Source organism: Cherax quadricarinatus, chromosome 37 (assembly GCF_038502225.1).
Source record: "Cherax quadricarinatus isolate ZL_2023a chromosome 37, ASM3850222v1, whole genome shotgun sequence".
NCBI classification, from domain to species: Eukaryota; Metazoa; Arthropoda; class Malacostraca; order Decapoda; family Parastacidae; genus Cherax; species Cherax quadricarinatus.
This window is the reverse complement of record NC_091328.1, coordinates 17,113,388-17,121,996: the sequence shown is the minus strand read 5'-3', so window position 1 is coordinate 17,121,996 and position 8,609 is coordinate 17,113,388.

Below are 8,609 nucleotides of genomic sequence, written 5' to 3'. Positions count from 1 at the left end.
TAATTCACTGCAGAACAAGTGCAACAAAATAATTCACTGCAGAACAAGTGCAACAAAATAATTCACTGCAGAACAAGTGCAACAAAATAATTCACTGCAGAACAAGTGCAACAAAATAATTCACTGCAGAACAAGTGCACCAAAATAATTCACTGCAGAACAAGTGCAACAAAATAATTCACTGCAGAACAAGTGCAACAAAATAATTCACTGCAGAACAAGTGCAACAAAATAATTCACTGCAGAACAAGTGCAACAAAATAATTCACTGCAGAACAAGTGCAACAAAATAATTCACTGCAGAACAAGTGCAACAAAATAATTCACTGCAGAACAAGTGCAACAAAATAATTCACTGCAGAACAAGTGCAACAAAATAATTCACTGCAGAACAAGTGCAACAAAATAATTCACTGCAGAACAAGTGCAACAAAATAATTCACTGCAGAACAAGTGCAACAAAAAAATTCACTGCAGAACAAGTGCAACAAAATAATTCACTGCAGAACAAGTGCAACAAAATAATTCACTGCAGAACAAGTGCAACAAAATAATTCACTGCAGAACAAGTGCAACAAAATAAGGTGCAGAAATAATCAATGCAGTAATAAAGTTACACTGGGAAAATGTTGGTTAAATAATAAAATAAAAATATGAAGAAAAACTGATTGAACACTTTAACTCTTAATTGTAAATTAGACAAAACAATTTACTCAGAGTAAAGAAAACACTTTACGTTAAAAAAAGAAATCACACTAAGAGTGAATTTGTTCAAAGAAATATGAAAAATATGAATAAAAATAAAACAAGAAACAAAACTGGAAGTGTAACACTTACAAGTGGCGGGGCACACAACACTTACAAGTGGCGGGGCACACAACACTTACAAGTGGTGGGGCACACAACACTTACAAGTGGTGGGGGACACAACACTTACAAGTGGCGGGGCACACAACACTTACAAGTGGCGGGGCACACAACACTTACAAGTGACGGGGCACACAACACTTACAAGTGGCGGGGCACACAACACTTACAAGTGGCGGGGCACACAACACTTACAAGTGGCGGGGCACACAACACTTACAAGTGGCGGGACACACAACACTTACAAGTGGCGGGGCACACAACACTTACAAGTGGCGGGGCACACAACACTTACAAGTGGCGGGGCACACAACACTTACAAGTGGCGGGGCATACAACACTTACAAGTGGCGGGACACACAACACTTACAAGTGGCGAGGCACACAACACTTACAAGAGGCGGGGCACACAACACTTACAAGTGGCAGGGCACACAACACTTACAAGTGGCGGGGCACACAACACTTACAAGTGGCGGGGCACAACACTTACAAGTGGCGGGGCACACAACACTTACAAGTGGCGGGGCACACAACACTTACAAGTGGCGGGGCACACAACACTTACAAGTGGCGGGGTACACAACACTTACAAGTGGCGGGGCACACAACACTTGGAAGTGGCGGGGCACACAACACTTACAAGTGGCGGGGCACACAACACTTACAAGTGGCGGGGCACACAACACTTACAAGTGGCGGGGCACACAACACTTACAAGTGGCGGGGCACACAACACTTGCAAGTGGCGGGGCACACAACACTTACAAGTGGCGGGGCACACAACACTTACAAGTGGCAGGGCAAACAACACTTACAAGTGGCGGGGCACACAACACTTACATGTGGCGGGGCACACAACACTTACAAGTGGCGGGGCACACAACACTTACAAGTGGCGGGGCACACAACACTTACAAGTGGCGGGGCACACAACACTTACAAGTGGCAGGGCACACAACACTTACAAGTGGCGGGGCACACAACACTTACAAGTGGCGGGGCACACAACACTTACAAGTGGCGGGGCACACAACACTTACAAGTGGCGGGGCACACAACACTTACAAGTGGCGGGGCACACAACACTTACAAGTGGCGGGGCACACAACACTTACAAGTGGCGGGGCACACAACACTTACAAGTGGCGGGGCACACAACACTTACAAGTGGCGGGGCACACAACACTTACAAGTGGCGGGGCACACAACACTTACAAGTGGCGGGGCACACAACACTTACAAGTGGCGGGGCACACAACACTTACAAGTGGCGGGGCACACAACACTTACAAGTGGCGGGGCACACAACACTTACAAGTGGCGGGGCACACAACACTTACAAGTGGCGGGGCACACAACACTTACAAGTGGCGGGACAAACAACACTTACAAGTGGCGGGGCACACAACACTTACAAGTGGCGGGGCACACAACACTTACAAGTGGCGGGGCACACAACACTTACAAGTGGCGGGGCACACAACACTTACAAGTGGCGGGACAAACAACACTTACAAGTGGCGGGGCACACAACACTTACAAGTGGCGGGGCACACAACACTTACAAGTGGCGGGGCACACAACACTTACAAGTGGCGGGGCACACAACACTTACAAGTGGCGGGGCACACAACACTTACAAGTGGCGGGGCACACAACACTTACAAGTGGCGGGGCACACAACACTTACAAGTGGCGGGGCACACAACACTTACAAGTGGTGGGGCACACAACACTTACAAGTGGTGGGGGACACAACACTTACAAGTGGCGGGGCACACAACACTTACAAGTGGCGGGTCACACAACACTTACAAGTGGCGGGGCACACAACACTTACAAGTGGCGGGGCACACAACACTTACAAGTGGCGGGGCACACAACACTTACAAGTGGCGGGGCACACAACACTTACAAGTGGCGGGACACACAACACTTACAAGTGGCGGGGCACACAACACTTACAAGTGGCGGGGCACACAACACTTACAAGTGGCGGGGCACACAACACTTACAAGTGGCGGGGCATACAACACTTACAAGTGGCGGGACACACAACACTTACAAGTGGCGAGGCACACAACACTTACAAGAGGCGGGGCACACAACACTTACAAGTGGCAGGGCACACAACACTTACAAGTGGCGGGGCACACAACACTTACAAGTGGCGGGGCACAACACTTACAAGTGGCGGGGCACACAACACTTACAAGTGGCGGGGCACACAACACTTACAAGTGGCGGGGCACACAACACTTACAAGTGGCGGGGTACACAACACTTACAAGTGGCGGGGCACACAACACTTGGAAGTGGCGGGGCACACAACACTTACAAGTGGCGGGGCACACAACACTTACAAGTGGCGGGGCACACAACACTTACAAGTGGCGGGGCACACAACACTTACAAGTGGCGGGGCACACAACACTTGCAAGTGGCGGGGCACACAACACTTACAAGTGGCGGGGCACACAACACTTACAAGTGGCAGGGCAAACAACACTTACAAGTGGCGGGGCACACAACACTTACATGTGGCGGGGCACACAACACTTACAAGTGGCGGGGCACACAACACTTACAAGTGGCGGGGCACACAACACTTACAAGTGGCGGGGCACACAACACTTACAAGTGGCAGGGCACACAACACTTACAAGTGGCGGGGCACACAACACTTACAAGTGGCGGGGCACACAACACTTACAAGTGGCGGGGCACACAACACTTACAAGTGGCGGGGCACACAACACTTACAAGTGGCGGGGCACACAACACTTACAAGTGGCGGGGCACACAACACTTACAAGTGGCGGGGCACACAACACTTACAAGTGGCGGGGCACACAACACTTACAAGTGGCGGGGCACACAACACTTACAAGTGGCGGGGCACACAACACTTACAAGTGGCGGGGCACACAACACTTACAAGTGGTGGGGCACACAACACTTACAAGTGGCGGGGCACACAACACTTACAAGTGGCGGGGCACACAACACTTACAAGTGGCGGGGCACACAACACTTACAAGTGGCGGGGCACACAACACTTACAAGTGGCGGGACAAACAACACTTACAAGTGGCGGGGCACACAACACTTACAAGTGGCGGGGCACACAACACTTACAAGTGGTGGGGCACACAACACTTACAAGTGGTGGGGGACACAACACTTACAAGTGGCGGGGCACACAACACTTACAAGTGGCGGGGCACACAACACTTACAAGTGACGGGGCACACAACACTTACAAGTGGCGGGGCACACAACACTTACAAGTGGCGGGGCACACAACACTTACAAGTGGCGGGGCACACAACACTTACAAGTGGCGGGACACACAACACTTACAAGTGGCGGGGCACACAACACTTACAAGTGGCGGGGCACACAACACTTACAAGTGGCGGGGCACACAACACTTACAAGTGGCGGGGCATACAACACTTACAAGTGGCGGGACACACAACACTTACAAGTGGCGAGGCACACAACACTTACAAGAGGCGGGGCACACAACACTTACAAGTGGCAGGGCACACAACACTTACAAGTGGCGGGGCACACAACACTTACAAGTGGCGGGGCACAACACTTACAAGTGGCGGGGCACACAACACTTACAAGTGGCGGGGCACACAACACTTACAAGTGGCGGGGCACACAACACTTACAAGTGGCGGGGTACACAACACTTACAAGTGGCGGGGCACACAACACTTGGAAGTGGCGGGGCACACAACACTTACAAGTGGCGGGGCACACAACACTTACAAGTGGCGGGGCACACAACACTTACAAGTGGCGGGGCACACAACACTTACAAGTGGCGGGGCACACAACACTTGCAAGTGGCGGGGCACACAACACTTACAAGTGGCGGGGCACACAACACTTACAAGTGGCGGGGCAAACAACACTTACAAGTGGCGGGGCACACAACACTTACATGTGGCGGGGCACACAACACTTACAAGTGGCGGGGCACACAACACTTACAAGTGGCGGGGCACACAACACTTACAAGTGGCGGGGCACACAACACTTACAAGTGGCAGGGCACACAACACTTACAAGTGGCGGGGCACACAACACTTACAAGTGGCGGGGCACACAACACTTACAAGTGGCGGGGCACACAACACTTACAAGTGGCGGGGCACACAACACTTACAAGTGGCGGGGCACACAACACTTACAAGTGGCGGGGCACACAACACTTACAAGTGGCGGGGCACACAACACTTACAAGTGGCGGGGCACACAACACTTACAAGTGGCGGGGCACACAACACTTACAAGTGGCGGGGCACACAACACTTACAAGTGGCGGGGCACACAACACTTACAAGTGGCGGGGCACACAACACTTACAAGTGGCGGGGCACACAACACTTACAAGTGGCGGGGCACACAACACTTACAAGTGGCGGGGCACACAACACTTACAAGTGGCGGGGCACACAACACTTAAAAGTGGCAGGGCACACAACACTTACAAGAGGCAGGGCACACAACACTTACAAATGGCGGGGCACACAATACTTACAAGTGGCTGGGCACACAACACTTACGAGTGGCGGCGCACACAACACTTACAAGTGGCGGGACAAACAACACTTGCAAGTGGCGGGGCACACAACACTTAAAAGAGGTGGGGCACACAACACTTACAAGTTGCAGGGCACACAACACTTACAAATGGCAGGGCACAGAACACTTACAAGTGGCGGGGCACACAACACTTACAAGTGGTAGGGCACACAACACTTACAAGTGGCGGGACACACAACACTTACAAGTGGCGAGGCACACAACACTTACAAGTGGCGGGGCACACAACACTTACAAGTGGCAGGGCACACAACACTTACAAGTGGCGGGGCACACAACACTTACAAGTGGCGGGGCACAACACTTACAAGTGGCGGGGCACACAACACTTACAAGTGGCGGGGCACACAACACTTACAAGTGGCGGGGCACACAACACTTACAAGTGGCGGGGTACACAACACTTACAAGTGGCGGGGCACACAACACTTGGAAGTGGCGGGGCACACAACACTTACAAGTGGCGGGGCACACAACACTTACAAGTGACGGGGCACACAACACTTACAAGTGGCGGGACAAACAACACTTACAAGTGGCGGGGCACACAACACTTACAAGTGGCAGGGCACACAACACTTACAAGTGGCGGGGCACACAACACTTACAAGTGGCGGGGCACACAACACTTACAAGTGGCGGGACACACAACACTTACAAGTGGCGGGGCACACAACACTTACAAGTGGCGGGGCACACAACACTTACAAGTGGCGGGGCACACAACACTTGCAAGTGGCGGGGTACACAACACTTACAAGTGGCGGCGCACACAACACTTACAAGTGGCGGGGCACACAACACTTACAAGTGGCAGGGCACACAACACTTACAAGTGGCGGGGCACACAACACTTACAAGTGGCGGGGCACACAACACTTACAAGTGGCGGGGCACACAACACTTACAAGTGGCGGGGCACACAACACTTACAAGTGGCGGGGCACACAACACTTACAAGTGGCGGGGCACACAACACTTACAAGTGGCGGGGCACACAACACTTACAAGTGGCGGGGCACACAACACTTACAAGTGGCAGGGCACACAACACTTACAAGTGGCAGGGCACACAACACTTACAAGTGGCGGGGCACACAACACTTACAAGTGGCGGGGCACACAACACTTACAAGTGGCAGGGCACACAACACTTACAAGTGGCAGGGCACACAACACTTACAAGTGGCAGGGCACACAACACTTACAAGTGACGGGGCACACAACACTTACAAGTGGCAGGGCACACAACACTTACAAGTGGTGGGGCACACAACACTTACAAGTGGCAGGGCACACAACACTTACAAGTGGTGGGGCACACAACACTTACAAGTGGTGGGGCACACAACACTTACAAGTGGCGGGGCACACAACACTTACAAGTGGCAGGGCACACAACACTTACAAGTGGTGGGGCACACAACACTTACAAGTGGCAGGGCACACAACACTTACAAGTGGCAGGGCACACAACACTTACAAGTGGCAGGGCACACAACACTTACAAGTGGTGGGGCACACAACACTTACAAGTGGCAGGGCACACAACACTTACAAGTGGTGGGGCACACAACACTTACAAGTGGCAGGGCACACAACACTTACAAGTGGTGGGGCACACAACACTTACAAGTGGCGGGGCACACAACATATTCACTTTTTCATTTTTTTTAGTATATTCTTACAACAAAATCTTGCTGTGACTGATACGACAAAAATTGCTGGCAAAAATAATGGTACACAATTTGGTAGACGACAAATACTGGAGAATACAATGCTGAAAGAATACAAAAAAAAAATAAATGAATTACTTCACACGGAGTGACTGACTGGTACACTACAGAATAATACTTACTAAAGACATGGAGTAGCATAAAAAAAAAACAGATAAATATTATAAAAATGAAACACAAGAGATGAGCGATAACACTGAAAAATATTGCAAAAATAATGAGTCAAAGAAACACTGAGTCTACACTGAAAACACAAGGCTTAGAGTACACAAGAAATTCACTGTAAATGTCTCACACACGCAAATGTCTTTAAATGCAGGAAAATGTCTCTAAACAGAAAATTATCACTGGAGTCTGGAGTAGTAGACGGAGTGACTAGTGATGAGGGGAAGACGTCCTGTGTGGTGATGACGCCTCCTACACTCACACAGTTGATGTAGAAATGCGCTTTCTTGGTGAACTCACATAACTGGGTTTATCGTTGACGCTCAGCTACAATCTCTTGACCAATTATGTGAGCCAAAACAGTACTAGGACCCGGTACAAGGGCGGAAAAAGACAAACCCCACAGGTAGATGAGTGAAGAGTGTGTGGCAGGTGGGTGAAGGGAGCGTACACTCCCTGTTGCTCACTGGCGCACACTCCACTCACTACCCACGAAGGTGGCTTAACTAAGCCACTCTATGCCACAGGGATGGTGAAAATCACTCTTAGCAGCATCCGACTGGCGATATATGAGACAATACTTCAGAGGAACTTGCGTGGCTTACTTCTCTCTCTCAGCTGGGTTAGGAAGCTGGGCTGGCTGACTGGCTTAACCCACGAGAATGGCTGACTGGAAGACGTGTAACGATGCACACAGCATGAAGGAGCAGGTGGATGACAGGAGACAGGCTGGATGGTAGGCTGAGGCAGGCTGACTGGCGTTCACTTCCACAGTCTGGCTTGGCTGGCTTAATTGCAAAATCCGGGTCAACCCCTCGGAAATTGAAGCAATTAGCACACGAACTAAGCCAGGAAGCTTGAAAAACGGCTGCAACAGGCTTGCAGGCTGGAGTACACAGGGTTGAGAAGAGTGAGGGTAGCGGCTGGAGGTGGCACGGTTCACCTCTGACCTGCTGGCAACCCACAAACAGTCTTCTAACGTTTGAAATACCCTTAAATCCACGCCCACACCGCTGCCACCATTTGTCATGTGGGTTTTCCATAACGTGGATGGGGTAAGAATACTCACGTACGCTGGTAGTACGTATAATATAACAGAAAGTATGGGGAGCACAAAGAGCCGACCTGTCTTTCTCTGCTGCCTACTACGACTGACCCATAGTGCCTACGGGTGAGGGTGTTTGAAATCCTGCTATGGTCAGCAGCAATATG